Genomic DNA, 27,364 nt, shown 5'->3' on the forward strand with positions numbered 1-27,364 from the left:
GAGGGCGCGCGGGGCGCATGCGCGGGCCCGGGCCCAGCCAGCCTCGGCGGGTGCCTCACGCGTCCCGGCCGCCCGAGCCTTCCTTCCCGGGAGCGCCGCTCGGGCCGGAAGTGTCCGCCCGGCTCGGCACGCCGGCTAGGGGGAAGGGAAGGCCCTCGTACTCACCGCTCCCGAGCCTCCCTGGAGAGCCCAAGGCAGACAGCGGATGTCCTCCGGGCCGGGAAGGCCCCGCCGCTCTGCTCCCCTCCTTCCGCCGCGTCCCTCCCTCGCCAGGCGGCCGAACCCTCGGCGGGGACGGCCAGAGCCTCCCGGAGGAAGGCCCGAGGGCGGCGGCCCCGCCCGGCCCCGAGCCCGGCGGCGGCGCGTGACGTCACGCGGGAGTTCCCTCGCCACGCCCCTTCCCCGGGGCAGCTGGGCGGCGGCGGCGCGGGCGGGTGGTACCGACCCGGATGCGGGGGTGCTCCGGGGATGGAGCTGCCCTGGGGCCCGCAGGCACGGCTGACTCCCGCTGCCTTCGTGGAAGTCCCTGGAAAATGGTCCAGCCGACCTGTTGTGAAGCTGACGGAGAGTTAAGATGGACGGTTGGGATGCCTAGGCTCACTCTTGCTTTTCAGCCTTGATAACAGCCTACGGTTTAGTGGTGGCATCGGAGAGGACTGCGTGAGAACGCCGCATTTCAAAACGATGCTGCCGGAGTTAAATGATGAGTTTTCTGGAAAGTGCGGAATAAGAAATTACAAGTGTCTAGAGTTCATTGTTTAATGGGCTGTTAAAACTTTGTGTGTGTGTGTGTCCGTCCCAGGTGGGCTTCAGACTCACTACGCATGTTCTTGAATTCCGGATTCTCCTGATTTCTTCTGAGTGCTGATATTATGCCATAATAGAGGCATACGGCAGCCACCACACCAGTTAGTTTATTTTTAGGTAGTGCTGGGCATCCAACCCAGGGCTTTGTTAGCACTCTCATAACTGCTGAGTCATCTCTCCAGCCCCCTGTATCCCATTTTATAAGACTTAGTCAAAGAATGAAAAATGGATTGTATTTTTCCTCCAGCAAACACTCTACCACAGTTACATATACTCAGTCCTATTGTGCTATTTTTAGCATAGCATAATATACAGTTCGTAATTTTCATTGAAATTTGTATAGTTTCTAATAGAAATAAGAAGTGTACATAGTACACACCTATAATCGCAGCCGTTGGAAGCCCAGAAAGCTTAAGTAGGATAATTGCTATGAGCCGAACACCAACCTAGACTAGATAACCAGACCTTGCCTTAACCAAGACCAAAACGAAACACCTCTCTACGTATGTAACCCATTTATATAAATCAGAATCCATGAAAACATCTCTTCTCCTTTAAATGTCCTATCAAATCTATCACCAAATCCTGTCAGTAGTACCTATGAAATAATCTTGTAAATCCATCCCTTTAATTTCATCATTGACTCTGTAAACTACCATAATCTCTTATTTTTTGTTTGTTGAGACAGGTCACATGCAACCTAGGCTGTCCTCAGATTTACTACATAAATAATGTGGGCCTTGAACTCTGACATTCATTCCTACCTGTAATGTCCAAATGTAACTTCAATTCACCAAACTCCCAAAGGCAGTCCAAACACAGGAAGATTCTGGCAGGTAAAAGCCAGCATTCCACAGGAACTTGTGAAGCTGGTTCCCCTCTACCGAAAGGAGACATTTCCCTTACCTCCGGCAGAAGACGACTTAGGGCAACCTGTGGTGCCTATTAGCATGTCAAAGCTGATGCTGGCCTCCAGGCTCCCTCGGTGTAGGTAAACTGGTACACATTTCCAAGTCCATACTAGCAAATCAGCACTTCTCACCTCCTCCCCATCCCTAAACTCTCATTCTGCGAATAACCCACCTTCTCTCACTGTGTTCTCTGCCTGCCTCTTCCCTCCCTCCCCCTCCCTGTCTCTCTACCTCCTCCTCCCTCCCCTCGACGATCTGCTCATCTTTCACTGTGTAGTCTCTATTCCCTACTGCCCTCACTGGAAGATGGCTATGGCCTTGTCCAGTTTGCTCACTTTTCTTTCCTACATCTACAATAAAAAACCTTCCCCTTGACCATAACACGGAGCAGGCATGTTGTCAGTTTACACACTACTTCCATCTATTAAGTAGTGGGATTACAGGCTTCACTACCATGCTCTCTAAACTACCATTTATTTCCCATTCCACACACCCAGTCATCTTTCTAGACTTTTCTCTGATATTTAGGAAAAATTGAGCATCTTTTCCCATGATGCATTTATTTTCTGTTTAAGTATATGTATTATGTTGCTAAACATTTTTAAAAAGATACATAGTCTAATAAGTAAGATGCAGAATTTGGAGACAGACCTGAGTTTGAACCCTGCTCTCATTATAACCTCTGTCACAATTCCCCTGCCGGTAAAATGAGTATAGTTGTGCAAACTTAACAGGGTATAAGTATTAAATGAACACATGAAAGCCAGTTAAGATAGAATTCAAATATATACTATATGCTCAATAAAAGCTAGCTGTTAGCATTTCTGAGCTAAGAGACAAATATCGTGATACATTTAAAAGTAATTTCAAATGACTGAAGAATGGAATTAAATCTCCAAAATCAAAAGTAAATATTTTAAATTTAAAGTTTTCAGTGGGCATTGTGGTATACACCTTTAATCCCAGCACTCAGCAGGCAGAGACAGGCAGAGCTCTGAGTTCCAGGCCAGTGGGGTCTACACAGTAAATTAAATTTGAATTTAAAAACCTAGTCAAAAAACAAACAAACAAAAGGTAAATTTAAACTACCCCCTCTCCTTTAAACTGGTTCCTTCCCAATCACTTTTGCACAGCAGCTGAGAATTTAAAGCCCTTCAGGGACTTTCTGCTACTCTGTGAAGAAAGCCCATCTGTACCTCCTCCAACCTTGTTTGCACTTTTTGTGCTCTGTCTCTCTAGCTGTCTATTATATGTGTCTCTTCCTGGATTCATCTTTTTATCTCAGTAGACAGTTCCTTTTCTAGCACCATGTTCCCAGCTTTAATTGGTTTTTCTCGCCTTTAGGCTTGTAAGTTTCTTCAGGTCAATAGCCATGAGTTGTTCACTTGCTTTGTGCTATCTGATAGCACCAGAGATATAAATTAAAATTTTCTAATAACCACATTAAAAAATAAAACCAAAGTGTGGTGAAGTTGGGCGTGATGAGCCATGCTTGTAATTGTAGCATTTAGCAGAGTAGATAGAGTCAGGTGGATCTCTGTGAGTCTGAGGTTAGCCTGGTCTAGACTAGCCTGAGCTGCATAGTGAGACCTGTCTAGAAACAAAACAAAAACAAAAAGATGGAGTTAACAATGTATTTCATTTAACCCAGTTTGTCTAAAATCATTACCTTAAAATGTAGCCAGTTAAAAAGTAATGAGAAGCCAAGGATATGGTTTGTGTATAAAAATAATCGTCCTGTAAGCTTGATGACCTAAGTTTGATCCCCAGAAACTACATAGAAATCTGGATGTGGTAGCACAGGTAATCACAGAACCACAGGCAGAGACAAGTCTAAGAACCAGCTTGCCTGATAAACACAGCAGCCAAAACAAGAGAGACCCTGTCTAAAAACAAGAGAGATAGAAAGGTAAGGACCAACTCGTGAAAGTTAACTTCACTCCATACAGCTGTCTATGCTCATATCTTACACACACACACACACACACACACACACACACACACACACACACACACACACACACAGGGAGAGAGAGAGAGAGAACAAGACTTTTTATATTTTTCTTTATACTAAGGGCTTTTTCTTCTTTCTTTTTGAGGCACCATCCCATACTAATTTAGCCCAGCCTCAAAACCATAGAATCCTCCTGCCTTCTGGGATTATAGGCCAGTGCCACTACTCCTTGCTTTCATACTAGGTTTTTGAATACTAATGTATCTCGTACCTAAATGGCACATCTCAGTTCAGAGCAGCCACATTTCATATGCTCAAGGCCATGTGGTTAGTGACTACTTTTTTCAGATACTACTATATGTGTTAAAGGAACAAATGAGATTTTGTGATTCATATAAATAACCAATATGGAACTAGGAGGAGGGTACAGTATTTGCATCTCATTGTTCCCTATGCATGTCTGGAATTCCCCATCTTTCTTTAACCCCATCCCCCCTCACATTGTCCTCTTCCATACCATTAAGTGAGAACCTGTATCTCCCAGCTCAAAACTTAAGCCAATGATTAAATCCATCATGATAATTTACAAAACCAGAACCTCTAGCATAAACATATAATACTGGAAAATTGGAGTGGGCTGTCATACTTGTAGTCAGTATTATTTTAAGCACAAAACAAAAATTGTATGAGAGGTAAAAGGGAATAATTTTTTTTTTTTGTTTTACGGTTTTTCAAGACAGGGTTTCTCTGTAGCTTTGGGAACTGTCCTGGAACTTGCCCTGTGGACCAGGCTGGCCTCAGACTCACAGAGATCTGCCTACTTCTGCTTCTGCCTCTGCCTCCCAAGTACTGGTATTAAAGGCAGGCCCTACCACCACCTGGAAGGATTTTTAAGACATAAATATTTTAATATTGAAAATATTAGATCAAGTTAAGTGAACACTTGATAGTAATTTTTCAAGAACTGTTTATTGGTAAGTGGTGTTTATGGGTGGGCAAATATACCAGTATTGATCCTGCTTCAAGTGCCAAAATACTTGGTTTATGATTTGAGTTGAAAGTGCCAAAGTTCAATATCTGTCTTTGCTGGGGCTGGTGGTACACACTTTTAATATCAGCACTCAGGAGGCAGGGTTAGTTGGATCTCCCTGAGTTCAAGACTAGCCTGGTCTAGTTAGTTTGGCTAAATAAGTAGTTATAGCTATACTGAAATAAACTTCCTTCTTTTCCTCTAGAAACTATTTGAGTGTTTTAAGACTCTATAGCTTAGGCTGACCTCATGGCAATATTCCTGTCTCAAACTTGGAAGTCTGGGGTCATAGGCATGAGCTACCATACCCGCTGCATCCTGAACTCTTATTTTAGTTCAACCTGACTTGTTTTAATTTGGTGTGTGTGTGTGTTGCTGTTGCATGTGTGATATATGTATGTACATGTTGGCATGGTATGTGCATATGTGTGTGAGTGAGGAGTGAGTGAGTGAGTGAATGAGTGAGTGAGTGAATGAGTGAGTGAGTAAGTGAGTCAGTCAGTAGTCAGTTTGTTGAGACAGGTCTCACTATGTAGCCTTGGCTGGCCTGGCATTTGCTATGTAGATCACACCGGCTTTGAACTCACAGATCTGCCTGCCTCTGCCTCCAAACTGCTAGAATTAAAGGGTGCCTCCATCTTATTTTGTGAGATAAGGTCTCTCACTGGGCCTGGAGCTTTCTGACTGAGTCAGGCGGGCTGGGTAGTAAACCCCAGGTGTCCACTGGGGTTTGTTTTTAAGGTGCCGGGGATCTGAACCTAGTACCATGCTTAGACAGCAAGTACATTATGGACCATCCCTTGACCATGTTGTCACTGCTTTGTGTTTGTTTGTTTGTTTTACTGGGTTTGGGGACACAGCACACATGTGGGAATCAGAAGACAGCTTGCAGGAGTCCTGGGGATCGAACTCAGATCATCAGTGTTAGCAGCAGGCACCTTTACCAACTAATCATCTCACCAGCCCCCTAATTTGTTTTTAAAGATTGACTGAGCTTCATTTTATGTGAGTAATGGGTATATGATTTTCTCAATAAAGAAGCTATATATGCTTGATAAAAAAAAAAAAAAAAAAAAAAAAAGGTCTTACATAGTTTATTCCTAGTTGTAGATGTGGTAATGGTTTGAGAATGTTAGTCTCTTGTTTTCAAAATGATGTGTCATGGACAGGGACATCGTGTACTTATAATGTAGTAGTATTTAGACAATATTTCATCTCTGACTACTTTATAAGTTTATGAAGTCCAAGAATCTTAAGTATTTACCCCTTCTGCCTCCTTTCTAACACTCTCACTTAGGAGAACCTCAGGATTTAACTGCCAAAGAGATGCCAGAAAAACATAAACGCAATCACCAACACTATAACACTGAACAGGTTTGTTTCAGAATCTTGAAAAATAAGCTTTTATACTTTTATCCAGCCAGTATACCATAGTGTGTGTGTATATATGTGTGTGTGTGTGTGTGTGTGTGTTACAACCATGTCAGAAAGTAATCTGAAGGGCTAACTGTAGCAAGTCAGCAATGCTTAGGGTCTATTTGTTAAAGCATTCCTCAATATATTTATAAAAGTAACCACATGTAATCATCTCTGTTGCAGTTTGATGTGTGTCACTGTGATAAAACCCTAACTAAAAGCAGCCTGGGAGGAAAGGGTTTATTTGGCTTATACATCTCAATCACAGTCCATCCTTGAGGGAAGCCCAGGTAGGAACTCAAGCAGGAACCATGGAGGAAGTTGCTAGTGGCTGGTTTCCCTTGGCTTCTGACAGAACTTAGGACCCAGAGATGGACCTACACATATTGGGCCTGATCCATCAATTAGGAATCAAGAAAATGCCCAGCTGAATGCCCACAGGCCAGTTAACAAAGACTTTGAGTTCTAGCTGGTACTTCTCCAGTTTTTCTTGAGTTATAATCCAGAGTACAAAAATCCATAGTGAAATCATGCTTTAACACATTGTGCTCTCGGCGACTTTCTCTGTGACTTGTTTAGGACACTGATGCTGTAATGAATAGACTGTCTAAGGTCACCATGTGGCTTGGCTTGCCAGTCATAGTTCTGGTTAATATCTATTGTTGTAGTTTAATTATTAATGGGACTTCCTTTTACTCAAAAATATCTTGGTTTGGGTCTTAAATCACAGCTCAAAAGTTTTAAAGAATTTTAAATGTAAACTAATAAAAAAAGAGAGAGAGAAAGAAAAGCAGACCTAGGAATATTTCCTTCTCATTCATACATATCTAAACTATCTGTAGGTTATTGCATATATAATATAAACAATGAAGCTTTGTAGTTTTTGATTTATTAATAGTACACTGAGCCTGGTGTTGTGGTATATGTCTGTGATCTCAGTACATGGGAGCTGGAAGTAGAGAAATCAGAAGTTCAGGCTTGTCTTTTGTTGCATAGAGTTTGAGGCCAACCTCAGCTACATGAGACCCTGAATCAAGTAAAGATCCCCAGATTAAAAAAAATAATACTCAAAATTGCTATGAGTTGAGAAGTGGTTTAACATTGGTATGAAATTAATTCAAGAACAGTGTTAATTCAAGAATAGTGTTAAAATATAGTGTGTGTGTGTGTGTGTGATTGTTTGGTTTGGGATTGGGACTTGCTTTGTACCCTAGCTGGCCTAATCCTTGTTATATGCCCAGTCTTTCCTAGAACTTGTCCAATCCTTCTGTGTCAGCCTGTTGAATGCAGTATATATCATCTTTTTTGAACCTAAAAGTAAGTCATAAAGGTAGAGCAGGTATGGTTTTCATTCCTTTCACAGAGGTTGAGAACTAAGTACGACCAGTGTAAACTACTAAGTAGGTAAGTAGACCTACTACGCTAGTATTAGCTCTCTGTCTATAAATGCCATGTTTGTCTATAGGTGTCGTCCCCTCATACACCATGCAGTTTTTGGTGATAGAATCCATATAGGAAAGCTTTCATTTTTTTCTTTTTTAAAAACTATTTAGGCATCTTTATTTCTCTGTTTTGTAATTGTTTTCTTTCTTTTGTTGTTGTCCCAAGCTGACCTCAACCTTCCAGTTCTGTCTCAGCCTCTTTTGAGTGCTGGAGTACAGGCATTCACCTACCGAGCTCAATTTTTAAATTTTGTTTCTTGCTTTTTTGAGACAGGGTTTCTCTGTGTAGCTCCGGCTGTCCTGGAACTTGCTCTATAGACCACACTGACCTTGAACTCACAGAGCTATGCCTACCTCTGGCTCCCAAGTGCTGGGTTTAAAAGTATGCACCACCACTGCCCACCTAAAAAATATTTTTGAAAAAAATAATAAAGTTTCTGAATTTTAGCCAAAAAGTTATTACATAAAAGTTAATTTGTAAACCAATATATCTTTCTGTTTACTCCAGAAAGCTTTAAATTGTAAGAGATCATAAAGACTTTTTAGCCTGGCATTGGTGGCACATGCCTTTAATTCCACCACTCCGGAGGCAGAGGCAGGCGGATCTCTGTGATGTGAGTTCAAGGCCAGCCTGGTCTACAGAGTGAGTTCCAGGACAGTCTCCAAAGCAATACAAAGAAACCCTATCTCGAAAAAAATAAAACAAACAAACAAAAAAACTCTTTAGTTAGTTTCAAGATGATATCTTTCTGTGTAGTTCAGGATGAACTTATACTTGTTATCTTTCTGCCTCTGCCTTCTGGAATCACAGATTCATGCTATCATGCCTGACCAAAAATTACTTTTAAATTTGATATAACTTGCCAGGCAGGGTGGTACACACCTTTAATCCCAGTACTGGGGAGGCACAGATAGGCAGATCTCTGTAATTTCAAAGCCAGTCTGGTCTACAAATCAAATTGCAGGCCAGCCAGGGCTACACAGAGGAATTGGAAGAGGGGAGTGAATATAACCAAAATACATTGTATAGGATTTTCAAAGAATTAATACATGTACCTTTTTAAAATCACCTATCCCAATTTCAAAATTCTATATAAAGGAGAAATTCATCCATTAATTTCAGAAGTTAGTGTCTGTTTGAAATTATTTAGTAATGGTGATTCATGTCCAGGGAAGGTTATGTTGATGTATTTTTACTTTGGGTAATGTGTAATAGTAAATTCCAGAGTGAACTTTCCCTCTGTTTAAAAGTGTTTCTGGTTTTTTTTTTTTTTTTTTGGTTTGGTTTCTTTTTTGGTTTTGTTTTCTGAGACAGGGTTTCTCTGTGTAATGACCCTTACTGTCCTGGAACTCTTTGTAGACCAGGCTGGCCTTGAACTCACAAAGATCCGCCTGCCTCTGCCTCCCGAGTGCTGGGTTAATGCATGCGCCACCGCCTCCCAGCAAAAGTGTATTTGTTATTATGGGTTTGTTCAGCAGTGTGTATGTATCCTCACCTCTTATTTGCTGTGCATTAAGGTTAATTTTCCCATTTTATCCTAATTCAGTTCATTAACTACTTTAGCACTCAAGAGTTTCTTTTTAATCTCAGGCATAATTATTCTAATAGAATTCAAGCTAATGAAAGATATACTCGTTGTTAGATTTCTAGATTTTCTTTCTTATCTGAGCTTGTGTCTCCTTTACTTTCTGATTTTTACAGCATGATCATGTTTCATGCTGTAGCTCAGGTTGACCTCCAGCTTGTGGCAGTCACTCTGTGTCACTGCCATGCTGGGCATCTCTCTCGCATTCTCAAAACCAAGTTTGTGCATTACATAAACGCAAGTGGTCATGTGATGCCCGTGTGACTGAAACACCTGACTAGCTGTTGAGTTTTTCATGTGCTTGACTAGAACCTGCGTGCATATTCTGCAGAGTCAAGCCCGTGCATCATGTTATGGGTTATATTTACTTACTCCTGGTAACCAGACCCTCTTGGAAACACTCCCAAGTAAACTTGTATTGTTCAAAATCCTGTCTTTCACTAGAATGAAAAGTGTTACTTAAAGGTCCAATGTAGTCATTTGTTTTTACCAATGAAAATTAAAGTCTTTGGACCAGTACTGGGAATAGAGTGCATTTTTCTGCTCCTTGGCCCTTTAAGATTGGCAGCCAAATTCAGGAAATGAGTTGTAGTTTATTAGAAAATGCCTTTCTCACAGAAGGTCAAATTTCAGTGCATCTCAGGTTTGTGGGAATGGAGAGAATACATGAAACAAAAATAGACTAGAGTTCCTTACTTTCCATTTGAAAATGTTCTGTTACTAGCTCAGGAAATCCATATTAGGTGTAAAGTGTATTGGAATTTATTGACAAACTAAAGAAAAAGCAATTTGATAATATTTTTCCTACAATATAATAAATTGGACACCTCTTGAGCCTTGCTTGTCCCAGCTACTTCAGTGACAACCAGATTTAGGCAGGAGAAACTTGAAAGCTCCTCACCAAACCTTTTGGTGTGTGGCCTTCTTTAAAACTAGTGGAAACTCTACACAACTTGAAATTTTAGGAAATTAACAGCCTTCAAGGCTCTTTAACTGGAAGTCAGAGCTGGTACTTATGAGCTCTTTGCTTCTGTCCTCTGACAGGAAAATCTGGGGCTGTTTCTTAGTTCCTAAGAATGTATTATTAGCTTTGGGGTACTATTTGGTTGAAGTTGAGGATGGGTTTAAAAGTGCAGTCTTGGGGTTGGAAAGATGGTTCAATGGTTAAGAGCACTTGTTCAGTTCCCAGCACCCAGATGTAGGACATCAGATGTCTCCCAACCACCTATGACTCAAGTTCTTAGCTTCCATGGGCACTCAAACACACGTGGCATATATTCCACACATGTACACATATTTTTAAAAAACAAAAAAACAGAAATTGGCTGCTCTCTGTTTCCTTTTCTTATTCTCTCATTCCTGACTGGGATGACTTCCCACACACAGAACTGTACAGAACTGCACGTTGGCTGGAGGACCAGGCTCTACTTCCCAGAAGGACTTTCACTAAGAGGTAAGAGGGACACTATTTCACTATTTTTTAGACATCAACAATTTTAGAAGTTTATGTTAGGCATCCCAACACTTGGGAGGAAGGAACAGGAGGATCTTTGTGAGTCTGAAAACAGCCTGTTCTACAGAGTGAGTTCCTGGACAACCAGGGCTAGCTGCATGGAAAAACATTTGTCTCAAACACGAACCCCCCCCCCACCCACCCACCCAAAGAAATGTAGAAGTTTGCATACATAGATGGGAGAGTCACACTAATTATAGGTCGTTAGTAAGGGTGGTAATGCTGGCCTAAGATTTATTGAACATGTGCGATGAGGGTTTGTTCTGATGGAGTTCATGGCTTTGCTTGGAAGGACTCATTTATCAGTATCACATAAGGGTTAAAACACATTTTTCCTGGTTACTTTTAGACTGTCTTTAATATATATAGTGAACTGTAAGGTTCTTAATAGCCTAGTTCATTTTTTTATTCATAGCAAAGTTTGTTAGTCTTGAATTATCGAATTATCCAAATTAGCTAATTCGGGGCAAAATTCAATTAAGTGAAGATTACAAAATTCCATTCCAAAGTGTAGAGTTAGGCTTGAAATTTCAGCCATAGATTTTTTTGTTCAAAACATGCATTTGGTTCCTAAACAGCTTTTTCTTCAAAACCATAAACATTAAAAAAAAGTTCAGCGTCTGTAAGCCTTGTATTTTAAATAGCATAGTTTATGACTTTTGATTACAGTTTGCAACAGAATAGCAGAAATACCATGATGTACTCTGAGTATATGTTGTACCTAAAAACTAACCAAAAGGAGAAAATTCAACTAAGAAGTTTTGGCTCGTTACCTCAATCTTTGAAAATACAGTTTATATTGAATAACAGGCAGGTTGTTTTGCTGAATCAGCACATTCCACTGCAGCTGCACTGTGGAGCTTTTCAGAAGTGGTTTTAGGCAGAACTGCCTAGAAGCAGCACTAAGAAGCATCTACGGATTTCTCTATGAAAGTGGAAATCCCCTGTGAGCACCTCCTTCCCTGCTTTACTAACACACCAAAAGTGTTACACCTGTTTGAACATAACCATAAACCGGGGACACTAGGCACAAGGAAATGGTTCACTCGGTCCTAGGCAAAGTCCCTTTGAGACAACTGACAGGAAAGCACTTACTCAGTACCCCAGTGTCAGCTGTTAGTTAAATTCCCCAGAGGTGGGCGCAGTCACTTCTCCTGGTGACTAACTTGATAAATGGTATACTTAAGTAAATGTACAGGCTGCTTGCCTTCCCAGTGACAAACTACTTGCAGATGTTAACTGGCTACATAAAGAACTGTTTTAGAATGTAAATGAAAGGAAGATCCAAGTATTCTGGAACAAAAAGATTTCAGACCTACTAGGCATGACACAACCTGTCTTCATTCCTTTCTGTTCAGCTCAGCAAATGCTTTTGAGCCCAATAGTTAATCAGTCACCAGATCCCACAATCTTTGTTTTTCACACTCCTCAAGTCTTGCTGTGAATTGTTCCTCTCAAGTACTTAGGGTCACCAAGCAGGACAATAGCTTTTCTCTTTTGCCTTAAAGAAACATTATTTTATTCACAATTAGATTTACTATATGAAATTGTTACCATGTAGCAAGAGCCTGTAAAACATAACAGTATATATTATCAAAGAAATAGATGTCTGGAGATGATTCATTAATATGTGAGATTTACTTAGCAGAATTATTCAGCTCAACTTTTTAAGTGATAATAGTTACAACTAAGTTACAAAAAAGTATAGCAAAGTATACAGTGTACCAAATAACTTTATCTAAGAAAGATGAACATAGATGCAAGTTCATAAAACAATATTCAACCAGCTTTACAGAAAAGTAAAATAATGCAGATGTTTTAATGCTGCTCTATTAAATATATATATATATATGTATATATATCCTTAAAATTTAATCTTTCAAAGGTTCATTTAAAATTAGAAAATACAAAAAATATGAACTTACCCTTTAATTGATTTAGGTACTGTCTGCTCCTGGTCAAAAGCAAATGGTATTTCACTGCTCACTGTACCTGAAGCTATGAACTTAGGTGTTAGATCAATGAACGCCACCCCTCTGAACCACATCAGAGTTTGCTGGCCACTACTGCGAAGTGGAAGAGCTCTGCTGCACCTAAGCTATACACTGTGTGCAATGGATAACCTAATATGCCTTGCATTGAACTCGCAGGGCAGGTTTTCTACCTTCTGTGGAACATGGAATCAAACCAGAATATGTTGGCATAACAGGCCAGTCAAACTGGTTCTTCTGTAGACCCAGAACCTGTCTGACCAGTCTGCATCAAAGGCTAGCCCAACATGCTGCAGCGGCTCAGCTCTGCTAAGCTTGTATTGGGTGAGTTATCCCCACCTCCAGTCAACTCCCAGCAAGCCACTCAGAATGTTGTAGCCTCCAGCAAAATAATTCAGAGTTCCAATGGGAGGGGTAGCTAGTTGCCAGATACAGCAGGAGTCCATTGTTAGGAGCTTCTCCTGGTGGATACCTGTAGCAGGCAGGCTGTTAGCCTCAGAGGTGGGTAATCTGTTTCAAAAGGTATCCTGGGGGCCTGTGCCAACAAAAGTCTCTAGATAGAGATTATCTACAATGGAGAAGAGTCCCATAATGCCCGACCTTCCCCACTTGTCCATCCAGGGTTATTTTGTAGTTTAGCCTTGAGGAGTGAGATGAATACTCCCCACTAGGGTAGTTGCCCTGGGAGTTAGCAGGAAACATTACCAGACCAAGAGAAACAGGTGTAGGTTGACCAAACATTTGCCTGGGTGTGCTGCCTTCCTTGTTTTCAGTTGAGCCTCACAGCATTCCAAAGTCTAGAATTGGAAACCCTGCTTCCTTCCACATAAGAGAGATTTTAGAAAAGGTTTTGCTTTAGATATTCAACAGTTCAACGCAGACCATTGATAGCTAGTATGTTCCAGGAACTGTGCCAAGTTTAGGTCAATGTAAAAAAGGGCAATTTTAAGAAGAGATTGGAATGATATCACAGTCTCCAGTTAAACATGTCTAGTAAGCTTTTGGAAGGAGGAAATGAGCAACACAGGACTGTATTTTGATAGAAATTTTATTTTATTTTATTTTTTTTAGGGAGCTGAAGTGGGGCTCTTAATCTCATAACACTTTCTTGTTTAGAAACAGGTCCCCTACTGGGACAGTGATTCTCTAAATTTTATGCTTAAAACACTCCTGGAGCACAGCTAGATACTCTACTTGAGTAGATGGGGCTTGCCCAAGCTCTGCTGAGCAGCTGTAGAGCGCTTAGGCCCACACTCCATGCTCTGCCCAGCCCCTCTGGTCTCCTGCTGTTCTCTTTGAGGCAGGGTCTCAAGTAGCCCAGACTGGCTTCATTCTTGTTATGCAGTGGAGGGTGACTGTCCCTGTCCCTCTTGCCATTACTTCCCCGGGGGTGGGAATTATAGCTGTACTCTGCTCTCCTCAACAACAACTACAACAAAAATTGTTTTAAGTTTCTGGGATGAAAATTCCACTGAAATAACCCAGGCTGTCCTGATACCTTCTGTCCAGCCTGCACTGGCCTTGGACCCTCAAGTGCAGAGATTTCAGGCATGAGGCACCATGCCCAACTTCAAGTTCTTTTCTGTATTTGATTAGGAAGTAACAAAATTATCAGATCCGTTTTGGAATCCTCAGTGTTTGGAACCCTGACTGACATTTTAAAAGTGCTTAATAATCAATGCTTGTTAAGTGACTATTCAAAAACTGCGTTACTAGATTCCAGGGAAACCACAGCCAGTAACTATTATGTGAATCAAACTGCATTAAGTACCGTAATTATACCAAAGAGGAGGAATCCCAGAGGAGAGAGCAGGTATGACTGAGGGTATAGTGAAAATGGCACAAGACTGCTTAGTACAAGGCTTCTTTTAAAAGTAATTATTCATGTGTTTCTTGTGTGTGTTGTTTGAGTGTGCATGTGCTTGCATGCTTGTATGCTTGTGTGTGTGTGTGTGTACATATATATGTACATATATATAATTTTCTCACTTATAGAGGAGAGACAATTTGTATTCTAAGACATAGATGTGCTTTTTTTTTTTTTTCTTTTTATGTAAAGAGTTAATCTTGGGCTGGAGAGATGAGTCAGCAGTGAAGAGCACTGGCTGCTCTTCCAGAGGTCCTGAGTTCAATTCCCAGTAACCACAAGGTAGGTCACAACCACCTGTAATGGGACCTGATGTCCTCTTCCTTAGAAATACATAAAGAGCATTCATCTGTAAAATAGCGAAATAAAGGAAACCGTTAACCTTGGCTGAATATTTAATTCTGCGAGATGTGGAACATTAGTAACATTTTCATGGTTGATTCATGTTTTGATTTTATAATGATTACTGAGAACACTGCTTCACATAAATACATAGTAAAGAAAGATAACAGACATACATAGTATACAATGACTGAAACTAGTTTAGGCCATTGCAGAAATTGTTGGAAATTCTGTCCTAATCCCAAATCTCATTCATTTAATGATTCTTTTTGTTTCTCTTTTTAAAAATGAGTTAGTAACTCAAACAGTAATTTTTGACATTTTGGTTGTGAGCCTAACCTTTCATGGCTGAGATATTATTTCTCCTTCCTCAACTGCTTCTAGATCCTCCCACTCAACTTTGTTCTCTTTTAAGAAATAAAAAAAAATCAAAACAAACAAATAAAAAATATAAAACCAAAAATGCCCAAACAAAATGAAACAAAAAACCCACAGAAAAGCCATAGCATTCATCTGGTGCTGGCCAGCCGCTTCGGAGCATAAAGCCTGCCATAGAGGATGGTGGATATACCCAATGAGATTCACTGGGGAAAACTGCCTATCCCTCTGTCCGGGAACAGTTGCAGAGTACTTCTTGGTTAGGAGCGAGACCCCGTGTCCGCTTCCCGCTGCCACTGCTGGAGCCTCAGTTGCTTGAGCCTGTGCAGGGCTTTGGTGTGCTGCCATCGTCTCCGCATCAGCGTCCACCGGTCCTGTGGCTTGGAAGACACCAGCTTTTGGGGCCAACCATTACCTCTGGATCTCCCCGTCTTTCCCTGCACCTCCTCTTCTGCACAAATCCCTGAGGGGAGGGCTTTGGTGAAGACATCCCATTTAGGACTGAGTGCTCCAAAGTCTCTCACTCTGCACATTGGCCATCGTGGGTCTCTGTCAGTTCCCATCTACTGCAAGAAGTAGCCCTCCGATAAGGCTGAATGATGCACTGCCTATGTACTGTATAGCAATATGTCATTAGGAGTATTTTTATTGCTATTCAAACAGTAATTAAAAAAAACACTCTAATATAGTACAATCCAAAGCTATTCTAATTTGATAGCTACATAGTAGGACATGACTGGGAAACCATGAAAAGTCTCTACATCTCTACAAAGAAGAAAACTTTGTGTGTACAGTTTAAAAAATACTGTATTTCCTAACATACAGTCGTCTCTCATCAGAGACCAGGATGTAGCAGGAAGCATTCATGAGTGGTGTGTGGCATGACAGAAAGTACTCCGTGGACAAGGTGTGTGCCATATGTTTGGAGACAGAGCTGCAAAACACCTGTCAGAAACACCTCAGACTCATCACACATTTGATTGTCAAGAATTGCAATTTCAGAAACTTTTCACTATTATCAAAATTTTTTGTGACTGGACATATTTAGTTATGCATCCCCATCTGGGACTAGATCTCAATCATTTAAGAAGCTGGAGTTGGGAGATTCTTTCTCTCCCTCCCTCCCTCTCCATCCATTCATCTGTGACTAAACATGTCTATTTGTAGGACAATATGAGGGTGAGGCACACTGAAAAAAATACTTTTGACTTGATAGCATGAAAAAGTGTTAAGTATCTGAAGAAACCATTATGCAGAACTTGGTAATAGGTTATTTCTTAAAGGAAGAGTCTGAGGCCATTGTAGAGTTTGTAGGCTAAATTGTTTTTGTTGCAACAATTAAAATCAGTTTTAGGCAGGCCTATTTTATAATCCCAGCAATCAGGAGGCCCAGGAATGAGGAAGGCAAATTCAAGGCTGGCCTGGACTATATAGTATGATCTTTCTGCAAAAATAAACGACAGAAATGAAACAAACAAACAAAACCAGATTTAGTAGATGGTGGTGCGTTGTCTCCCATTTAATTAACCTAACATGCGTCACATGTGACATGTGCCCCAATCAACATTGGAATGATGCTTCTGGACCTCCAGAACTGTAAGTAAATAAACATCTCTGCTTTATAATGTATCTAGCTTCAGGTATTCTGTTATCATGACAGAAAATTAATACAGAGACCAAGATCAAGATCTATTTTTGGTTTTTATTTTTTTGTTTTTTTTCTCACCAAGGAAATGCTTACAAGGGTTGTTGTTGTTGTTTAGGTGCCATTTTCATAAATGCAACAATGTGATTGATAAATATATTTATTAACCTATGGTAGCATAGTTTGTCACCCACTTAATCTTGAATTTGAAACATAGAAGTATTTTTTCACTTCATTTCCTTTCCTGTTTCTCACCTAGAAATGTCTTTCATATTGAAATGTGGCCACTTAATATCTATTTCTTTCTTCGGTACACACCTGGATACCCATCAGTTTTCAGAAGTCATTGTCAAAGAACAGAGTATAGTTTGGCAGAGCCAGTTAATTTTTAAATTACTGAAGTATCTCTTACTCCAAAATTTGATTTACCAAATTCACAGAGTAATTGTAACAAGTAACATTGAATTTCATTTTGAAAGTTTCTTTTTAATTCAGGTGTTTACTTTTTATTTTAATTGGCTATACCTAGGGAAAGTCCTATGCCTGGCAACTTCATGTTACAGTATTGTTTGCCATAATAACAAAATATGTAACAAAATTACATTTCTACTTTATAAGTCAAACCTAAACAACTAGCTTGATTATTTTGTACAATGTAGTAAAGCTAAGCTACTGAATATATCTGGGGATCTTTTAAAAGTTAATTCAAAGTTAATAGAAAATGGGGTTAATGTTTATGGATCATAAAACAAGGAAGGCAATCAAACGATACAAGTACTAACTTGCACATACAGGAAAAGTATGCACAAACATTTGTACCTGCCAATTTTCCCAAGTAGACATTTGCAATGCTACTCAATGAATAGTTAGTTGAACTTGATCACCATAAAATTAAGAGAATGCTTTCCTTGAACAAGCTCGAATGAAGAGCTTACCTTAACTACTCTTAGGTTATAAACAGGTTAGTTGGTTATTCATCATCATACGGTGAATTTGACAGATATATTCCAATATCTATTCAGGACAAGATGCCGTTGTAAGTCTTCAGGGTAAGTAAATAATGGAAACATGTGAGGGCAGAAGCAGATGAGGCTATAAGGAAGTATTTTACAGAAGAATGCTTTTTAAAATGCAAGCTAATTTAGTGTCAGGTTCTCCAAGAAACTTCTGCTGAGATGTGGGTGCAGGTACCTGTCATTTGTGAGAACTGTGTTTCTTCTGAAACAGTAGGGCACCTGGGGAGGCAAGCACTGGGTTTACAAGGCAGGTAGAGGTCTCAGCATCAGTACCCCAGGGGCTCCCAGCATAGGGAACAAGGGAGGTGGAGGTCTCAGCATCAGTAACCCAGGGGCTCCCAGCTTAGGGAACAAGGGAGGTGGAGGTCTCTGTACCAGCATCAGAACTCCAGGCACTCTGCAGCATAGGGAACAAGAGAGGTGGAGGGCTCAGCATTGGCATCAGAACTCCAGGGGCTCGACAGAACACCCTGCAGTGAATTCATTGTACCTGGGGGCAAAGGAACTGGAATTTCGTCCTCATCACCAGCCTTGGTTAATTGAAAGATGAAAACTTCTGGACCTTTTCAGCATTCACAAGTGAAGTGGCTCTAGCCACCCAAGGGTAATTTTTTGAAGCAGGTTATAGGTCCAGCAACATTAAGAGAAATGCCAAGATAGAGTTTCCAGAAACAGATTCCTACCACCTGAAGCAACGACAAAGGGAAAGTATATGAAACTGTGGCTTCCAAGTCACTGTATATTGGTCAGTAAAGAACACAGGGTAACAAGTTCAGCTTACACTCTCTGGAGAGCTGTCAAGCTTCCTCAAGGAGGATACCATAGGTTAAGTCTAATAGTCTACAGAAAATGTCATCTTGGATAAAATGTGTCACACAGAACTCATTTTAGATAAATAAAGCCAAGTGCATTAGAGATTAAGAGAGACAAAAAGAAAACAAGATGCCCTGTGCTAACACCAATCTGAAGGAACCTGAACTGGCCTACCTACCATCAGGCAAAACAGCACCCACGGGAGAGCACACTGGAGATCCTGCTGCCACGAAGTCTGTGATTGTGCCAGATTTCAAGAGAAGTCTTCAGATGGCTACTTTGTATTTGATACTGAAATTCGATACTGGAGAAATGGGTGCACTTAAACTTCTAGTGTGAGGATACAGTACTCCAAGCACTTGGTTAAATTTGTCTAGCCTGGTATGGGTGGTAAGGAGCCCTTCAGCTTGAGCACACTGAAACTTGCATCCCACCTGGCTTCTGTGCACTGTTAGGAGCCTTGCTGGTTGCTTTTCTGTTCTTGTTTTACTTTTTTTTTTACATTAAGAACGTTTTCCTTTAAATTGAATTTCCTTTAAATTTGAAACAATTCCAAATAGCTTTATTTTACACTACAACAATAATAATTAGATCTATCAATGAAAAGAAACCTCAGTCATCTTTATAAAAGTTAATACTCCATACTCATTTCTCTCACTTGACATCATTGTCTGTGTGTGTGTGTGTGTGTGTGTGTGTGTGTGTGTGTGTGTGTGTAAGACAGAGAGGGAGAGAGAGAGAGACGAAATGTCTATGCTGTGGGAGTTGTGACCAGTGTCATTAATGTCAGAAAAATCCTTGTGGGCTGGGAATATGTGGAGATGACGTCTTCTAAGTAGCAGAATGCCATTGCTTCTGGCTTGGAAGGCATTGGATATATATATATATATATATATATATATATATATATATATATATATATCTCCAATATATGTCTTCTCCAGATATGGCTGTTGAATTTCAAATTTGGGAAGGCCTGGGTTCATAGCTATGTACTAATTATGAGATATTAGGCAAGTTACAGGGCTTCTGAATTTAGTTTCTTCACTTATAAAAAGAGATAAGATTATTACAAGGGGCCAGGTGGTAGTGGTGGTTCACACCTTTAATCCCAGGCAGAGGCAGGCAGATTTCTGTGTTTGAGGGTAGCCTAGTTTACAAAGGGAGTTCCAGGACAACCAGAGCTACAAGAGAAACCCTGTCTTGAAAAACAAAACAAAAGAGAGAAAGAAAAACAAAGTTTATTACAAGGATTAAATGGGATATTTGTATTATGCTTAGTAAGATCTGATACATAATGCTTTAAATCGGTGGTAATAATTAATAATAGAAACCATTATTTTTCAGTTTGGCTAAGAAATAAAGTGTGTATATTAAAGGTAATAGACAAATGAAACATGAGGCACAAAAGGGGCTTGGGTACATTGAAAAGATGTTTCTTTATGGAAACTAAATTTTAGTTAGACAAGAAGGATAAGTTTAAGTGACATATTGATGAATATAATTAATGACAAAATATTATATACACAATTATGAAAATTGTAAAATTTAAGCATTTTACAATAAAAAACTATGTGAGATATTAATGTATTATATATGTTAAATTTTGATTCAGCCATTCCACAATATCTACTTATTTCCAGACATCGCATGGTCTAAGCAAAATATATGAATTTATTTCAAGTTACAATGTATTCCTCTGGCACCTAAGGCTCAGGTAACATTATTGAAGAGAGGGTGGAAAGCGTTTAAGAGCAGAAGATCAGGAAGTTTGCTGTGAGACTGTGTCTCCTAGTAATATTAGAAGCTACACCCATAAAGTCTCATCAGCATGACTGCTCAAATGTGAGCTGAACAAGTATGGTACTAACAAACATGCCAAGATGGACAGGAATAAGCCCATGAGGGCTCAACCCTACACAAAGAACTACAAGCAATAAGGAATGCTCAGATCAGTAGTAATAGTCTTCCCTAGGAAAGAGCACGCCAATTAATTATCCAATACCAAATGCTGAGCTCTGAAAACTACATACAAGTAACATTATACAGTTATAACGTGCTGAGTCTGTGGGTATATGTGCACGTGCGTGTGCGCACGTGTGTATGTATACAATAAGAATATAAATACCTTTTCATATGCATATTCAATTAATGAAAGAAGTGGCCATGAATTTCAAGGACAAGAAGGAGAAATATAAGAGAGGACTTAGAGGGAGGAAAGGGAAGATATGCTGTAATTATAATCTCAAAAATTAAAGTGAAAAACCATGTTACTGAAAATTCGTCTTTATATTGGGACGGCACTTGATGCTTGAAAATTATTAGAACTTTCATCAAATGCTATGATTCTTTTAGAAATACTGTCATTTTGAATTTTGGAGTTTAAGACCCTAATATCTGCAGGGGATAGTGGTGTATGCCTTGGAGGCAGAGACAGGCAGATCGCCTGAGTTCCAGGACTTCCAGGAACTATACAGAGAAACTTTGGTTGGGGCTGGGGGCATGCCTTTACCTCTCCAGGAATGTATGGCAAGCAATATACCCGTAACTGTTAAGTGTAGACATTCTTTACCCTTTTCTTAGTTCTGCCCAGATATGAGGGAGGGGACAGCCAGGTGGTCATCATATCCAAATAATGGAGCATATTCAAACTAGGTGGCTGGCTCTGGGTATAGCTCTGGAGGCTTGAAGAAAGGCTTAGATGTGAGCAGCAAACTCAGGAAATACACTGAGAATTGAGGCTAAGGAAAGTAATAGGTCATTCAGTTAGTATTCAAGGCCAGAGTTACTCCAGGCCTTTGCAGCCGGGAGGAGGGAAACTTGAGGAGCTCAAAAGATCTGTGTAAACACTCAAAACAACAGCCTGAGGAAGGAGGAGAAGGGAGGGACTACTGAACTACCTGTGTTTAAACTATTTGGCTGTGGACCTTTACTTACCTATTTATATCGTATATACATTCAATCTGCTGCTAACATCTCAATGTATAGTGAAGTTTATTATTGAAATAACAGTTATTTCTAATAGTTTTCAAACCACCTTGTCTAGGTTATTTCATATTTAATTGTATTATTATTGGTTTTGTTAACTAACTTTTTTTTTTTTTTTTTTTTGTTTTGAGCCGGGTTTCTCTATGTAACTACCCTGGCTGTCCTAGCACTCACTCTGTAGATCAGGCTGGCCTCCAACTCACAGAGATCCACCTGCCTCTGCCTCCAGAGTGCTGAGATTAAAGCTGTGTGCCACCACCGCCCAGCTTTGTTTTAGATGAACATGAATGTCTTGGTTAGGGTCTCTATTGCTTTGTTAGAACACCACAACCAAAAGCAACTTGGGGAGCAAAGGGTTTGTTTCACCTTACCCTTCTGTTTCACAGTCCATCACCAAAGGGCAGGAAACTAAAGCGCTGGAGTCAGGAGCAGCAGGAGGAGCCATGAGGAACTCTATTTAAGGCTTGCTCTTTACGCCTTGCTCAGTCTGCTTTCTTATAAGCTCCAGGACTGTGGGGCCTTCCATTTCAGTCTTTAGTCAAGAAAATGCCCCACAGACTTGCCAACAGGCCAAATTTTAGTCAAGGCTTTTTCTTAATTAAGATTCCCTCTTTTAGGCCTTGAGAAATGGCTCTTCTTCTAGAGGACCCAGGTTTAATATCCAGCAGGTACATGGCAGCTCACAACTGTCTGTAACTCCAATTTCAGGGGACCTAACATCGTTATACAGACATATATACAGGTAAAACATCAATGCACATAAAATTTAAAAAATTACTTTGAAAAAATGCTAGGCAGTTGTATCACTTACTTTTAATCCCAGCACTCAGGAGGCAGGTGCAGGCAGATCTCTGACTTTGAGGCCAGTCTGGGCTACAGAGAGAGAGAGTTCTAGGACAGCCAGGGCTACAGGGAAATCTTGTAAAACCCAACTGGCACATTGCTCCCCCTCCTTTCCTTCCTTCCTTCCTTCCTTTCTTCCTTCCTTCCTTCCTTCCTTCCTTCCTTCTTTCCTTCCTTCCCTCCTTCCTTTCTTTTTAGACAGGGTTTCTCTGTGTAGTCCTGGCTGCCCTGGAAATCACTGTGTAGACCACGCTGACCTTGAACTCAGATCCAACTGCCTGTGCCCCCCAAGTGCAGGGGTTAAAGGCATTGTTACTATTATCTTACATTTGCCTTTTTTTATAAAACCATCTGTGAGAAGCCAGCAATCTACAATCCCCATAGTTTGACACACAGGAATACAGTGCTACGTGCTGAAACCCAGTGGCAAACAAAGCATTGTATTTAGTCTTCCCATTTGGAAGCCATGGCTTCTCCTCAGCTCACGTATGTGGACATGACCTTCCTGAACAAGTCTCCCAGGAGCAGAGTACACACACATGTAAAATGCCTTTCATTGCTGGTTGCCACCACAAACCCTGCCAACCTTAAAACTCACCTCTTGCTGGGGCCTTTTAAACTGGGAGCAACAGCATTTCTCACAGTGCCTGCTTTTATGGCAAGGTGACCTTTGCCCTTGGGCTTTCACTGAAGATGTTTGAAAGTACAGAAAACTTCCTGGAGCCATGTTCACTCACCCTAGCCATTAGTAAAATGCAAATTAAGGCCACAGTGAGCTATTAACTGACAGTATAACAGCTAAAACTAAAAAGTTAGGGTACCACTAACACCTGACAACGATGCAGAGAAACCAGGTCCCGTGCATTGCTGTTTGGAATGTAAGATGATGGTTCAACACCTCCAGAAACGCATGCATTGCTGGTTGGAATGTAAGATGGTCTAGCACCTCCAGAAAACAGTTCGGCAGTTTTTGTAAGAGCTAAACAGAGGCTTAACATACAATCTACCAGTTGTACTTTTGGGTATTTACTCACAGGAATACTTAGGTTCAGACAAAACCTTTGTGCAAGTGTCCATGGCAGTCTTATTTGTAATAGTATTAAAAGTATGTGCCACCATGCCCAGCAAAAACAGGTATTTGCACTTAGCACAATGCCCTTGATATCCATCCAAGTTACTTCATGCATCAATAGCACATTCCTTCTTATGGCTAGGTAGTATTCCCTAATATGAATATATCAGTGTTTGCACACACCTTTAATCCCAGCACTCAGGAGGCAGAGGTGGGTGAATCTCAGAGTTCAAGGCCAGCCTGGTATACAGAGTGAGTTCAAGAACAGCTAGGACTACTACACAAACAAAAATTTTGTCTTAGAACATTTTGTGTACCTGAAGCTAAGTAACTCTCTAAAGAATAAAGTTTATTTAACTCACAATTCTACAGATTCAGGAATCTACATATCTACATGTGGCAATAGAATAGCTTTTTTTTTTTTTTTTTTTTTTTTCTGGCAGAGCCTGAGGTGGCACAGGGCTGCACATGGTTCTATGTTTTATAAAGTCACCAGTGTTCAGACAGGGGACAGGGGGCTTCTACTTTGCTGACTATCAACCCTGACCCTCTCCCCTTACTACAGCTAAACAACATTGTTGGATTGTTTCTACCCTTTTATCTCATCTTTTCACTTATTTGTGTGATTACTTGGTTGGCAGTTTTTTTTTTTTTTTTTTTTTTTTTTTTTTTTTTTGAGGGTCTCTCTGTGTAGCCCTGGCTGTCCTGGAACTCACTGTGTAGACCAGGCTGGCCTTGAACTCACAGGCATCTGCTTGCCTGTCTCCCGGTTGCTGGGATTAAAGATGTATACACCACTACACTTGGCTAGTTTCTACCTTGTTTGTAATGCAGTTAATTAAACTGCATCCCCTTTAGGGATGTACTTGCACTTAATCCAAACCACACCAACCCCAGTCTCGAAAACCCACGCACTGATTTCACTCACATAACATTCTGGAAACGACAAGGTGGTAGAAATGGAAACAAGTGAGAGCTGTCAGAGTTAGAGGAAGGAGCCGCGCATGCCAGTACAGCAGCAGGTCTGGGTGGCATTTCTGATTTTTAACTCTGGAGTTAATTCCGTAGACATGTGGGTGTGGTGAAGAGACGTGGAGAGTAAGCTTAGCTCGGACCCTCATGACCCGTTCCCTCTCTGCTCTTCTGAGCCTTAGGAAAGTCTGGATGAAGGGACACAGACATGTTCACAATTTCTGTAATTTCTCTTTGTAACACAAAATTTTAACAGCCCAGAGGTAGATATTAGGGTTCAAGCTGAAAGATCAGAGAAGCAAAGCAGCCAGGCCAGTAGCTCTTACTCTACCCAGGCTGTAGCAATCCTGCCCTCAATGTGGCTGGTGACCAAAATGCCCCAGACTGAATATCTGCTCCTATCTTATATACCCCAAGTGCTGGGATTAAAGGTTGTGATCCCCAGTGCCGAGATCACCTTTGTGTGAGCTGTTTCTCTTAGACTGGATCAATTTCCTGTAGCTCAGGGTGGCCTTAAACTAGCAGAGGTCCATCTGCTTGTCTCTTGAGTCCTGGGATTAAAGGTGTGTGCCACCACTGCCTGGCTCTATGGTTTGTGACTGGCTTTGCATTCTGAACCCTCAGGCAAGCTTTAATAAATCATAAATAATATTTCACCATATCTCTTTTATTTGATCCCAATATAAAGTTAAATGATGTTAATTTTCAGGTCTGTCAATTTTAACTAATTTCTAATTTAATAACATTTTTAATTTTCTTTATTTAATTTAGAATCAATCTTATTTACTTATGCCCCTCACCTATCCCCCTCATGGCACCCTCCATCCACTCCCCAGGGAGGGTGATGTACTCCTGGAATACAGTTGTAGAAAGGGAGGAAGGCTGAGCAAAGGAGTCACGACCAAGCTGGAGAAACCCTCAGAAGCAGCTGACCTGAACAAGTGAAAGCACATGGACTCCAGTCGTAAATCTGGGGAAGCAGCACTGGACTGAACCAAACCCTCTGTATGTGGGGCCAGTTAGGAGGCCTGGGCAGTCCCCTAGGCCCTTCCCCAAATGATGTGACAGACTTTGATGATCTCCCATTGTTTAGAATCTTAAATCTCCAAAATTTATTGCTTTACATATGTGCTAACTTCCTGAATTTGTATGCGTGTCTGATTAGAACCAGCATTCTAGAGATGTTGATCAGAGGTGTTGTTAATTAGTTCAGGATGGCCAGTCATCTACTCTCTTGCTAACTGCCTTTATCTATGGTCTCACTGTTACTGTGATCTTATTAGTTGTGCATTTTCCCATTTCTCTTCTTTCTGTCAGTTTTTGCCTAATGGATTGCAAAATTCTTTTTAGAAACGAATGCACGTAGATCGTTATGTTTTCCTGGTTAATTCTCCCCACTTTACCCTATAAAATTTTATGTGTTGTCCTTTGCAATGTTCCTTACCATGGGTTGTGCTTTTCATCACAGGGTCTGTCCCTCCAGACAGATCCCAAACCATGACACAGGGACCTCTTATTAATTATGAAAGCTTGACCAATAGCTCAGGCTTGATTCTAAGTAGCTCTTACAACTTAAATTAGCCCGTTTCTGTTAATCTACATATTGCCACATGGCTCGTGGCTTTTCTTGTCCTCCAGCATGCCTTGCTCTTGCAGTATCTCCTGGTGAGCCCACTGTTCTTTTTCCTAATGTGCAGTGTTTGGCTGTCCTGCATATACTTCCTGCCTAGCTAATGGCTAGTTAGCTTTTAATTAAACCAATCAGAAGGCACCTTGGCAAAGGCACATCTTCACGGTGTACAAAAAGATTATTCCGCAACAGTGTACTTCCTGTCTCTATGATAATATTTCCCAGGTTCACTTCATCACTCCTTGTCTTACATGTTTTTCTCATTTGATGTTTTATGTCTTCACTTCCACCAGCTCTTTTTATTTATTCTTAGTTATTGTGTTGCTTTCTGTTTGGATTTCTGCTTGTTTTTTGAGACATAGTTTCTCTGTGTACAGCTTCAGCTGTCCTGGAATTCCATCCGTTGACCAGGCTGTCCTGGTACTCATAGAGATCTGGTTGTTTCTGCCTCCTGCATGCTGGGATTAAAGGTGTGTGCCCCCAGGCCTTATACATAAGTCAATGATAGTATATGTTGTGGAAAAACAGACCTATGCAGCCACCATCACAGCCCTAGAGGATTGTCCCAATGGGCTAGTGGCCATGTGTTGGTGGTAGTGTCCTAGTATGTGAGAGGCGTTTTTTATTCTCAGCACTGACAATATGTATATGTACCGTTTAGTTTTCAGCCTAGATTCTACACCAAGCCCTACATAATCATTAATCTACTTTTTAACCTTTTGTATTCTAGATATTTCATACAAATGGAATCACCAATTTATTTCCTTTTATGACTCACTTTTAATTTTTGCTTAGGAAAGATGTTTTTGGGCTTCTCTGTGTTATAGTACCAAAACTTCATTATTTTGTAGGCTAAATAATGTTCAGTTGTATACTTATGTCACATTTTGTTTATCTATTTGTCTGTCAATCATCGGATGTTTTTGCTTTTAGCATTATGAAAAGTGGTGTTATCTGCACTTGTGACAAGTTTTTTGTTTGGCCATAAATTTTCATTTTCCTGGGGAGGTGGCTTGGAGGGCAGTTGCTAGGTCATTTGGTAGCTTTGTGTTTAACTGGTTAAGGATTTGCCAAGCTGTTTTCCAAAGTGTCTACAGATTTTTCATGTCTACCGGCCATATGTGAGGCTTCTGTGTTTTTCCAGTTCT

General features: G+C 40.6%; 1 protein-coding gene across 2 annotated transcripts in view; it reads right to left on the reverse strand.

Moving 5' to 3' along the window:
• Rbbp8 (RB binding protein 8, endonuclease) overlaps positions 1-12,650 on the reverse strand; it is an 83,104-nt gene extending 70,454 nt beyond the window's left edge. The window contains exon 1 of one of the 2 annotated variants that reach the window (XM_051201981.1): positions 12,585-12,650. The gene's annotated coding sequence lies outside the window, so the exon portion shown is untranslated. Of the gene's footprint in view, positions 1-165; positions 361-12,584 lie in introns of those variants that run through there. The other variant, XM_051201980.1, reaches the window with a different exon arrangement.
• Between the last annotated feature and the right edge of the window lie 14,714 nt (positions 12,651-27,364).

Source organism: Phodopus roborovskii, unplaced genomic scaffold (assembly GCF_943737965.1).
Source record: "Phodopus roborovskii unplaced genomic scaffold, PHOROB, whole genome shotgun sequence".
NCBI lineage: Eukaryota > Metazoa > Chordata > Mammalia > Rodentia > Cricetidae > Phodopus > Phodopus roborovskii.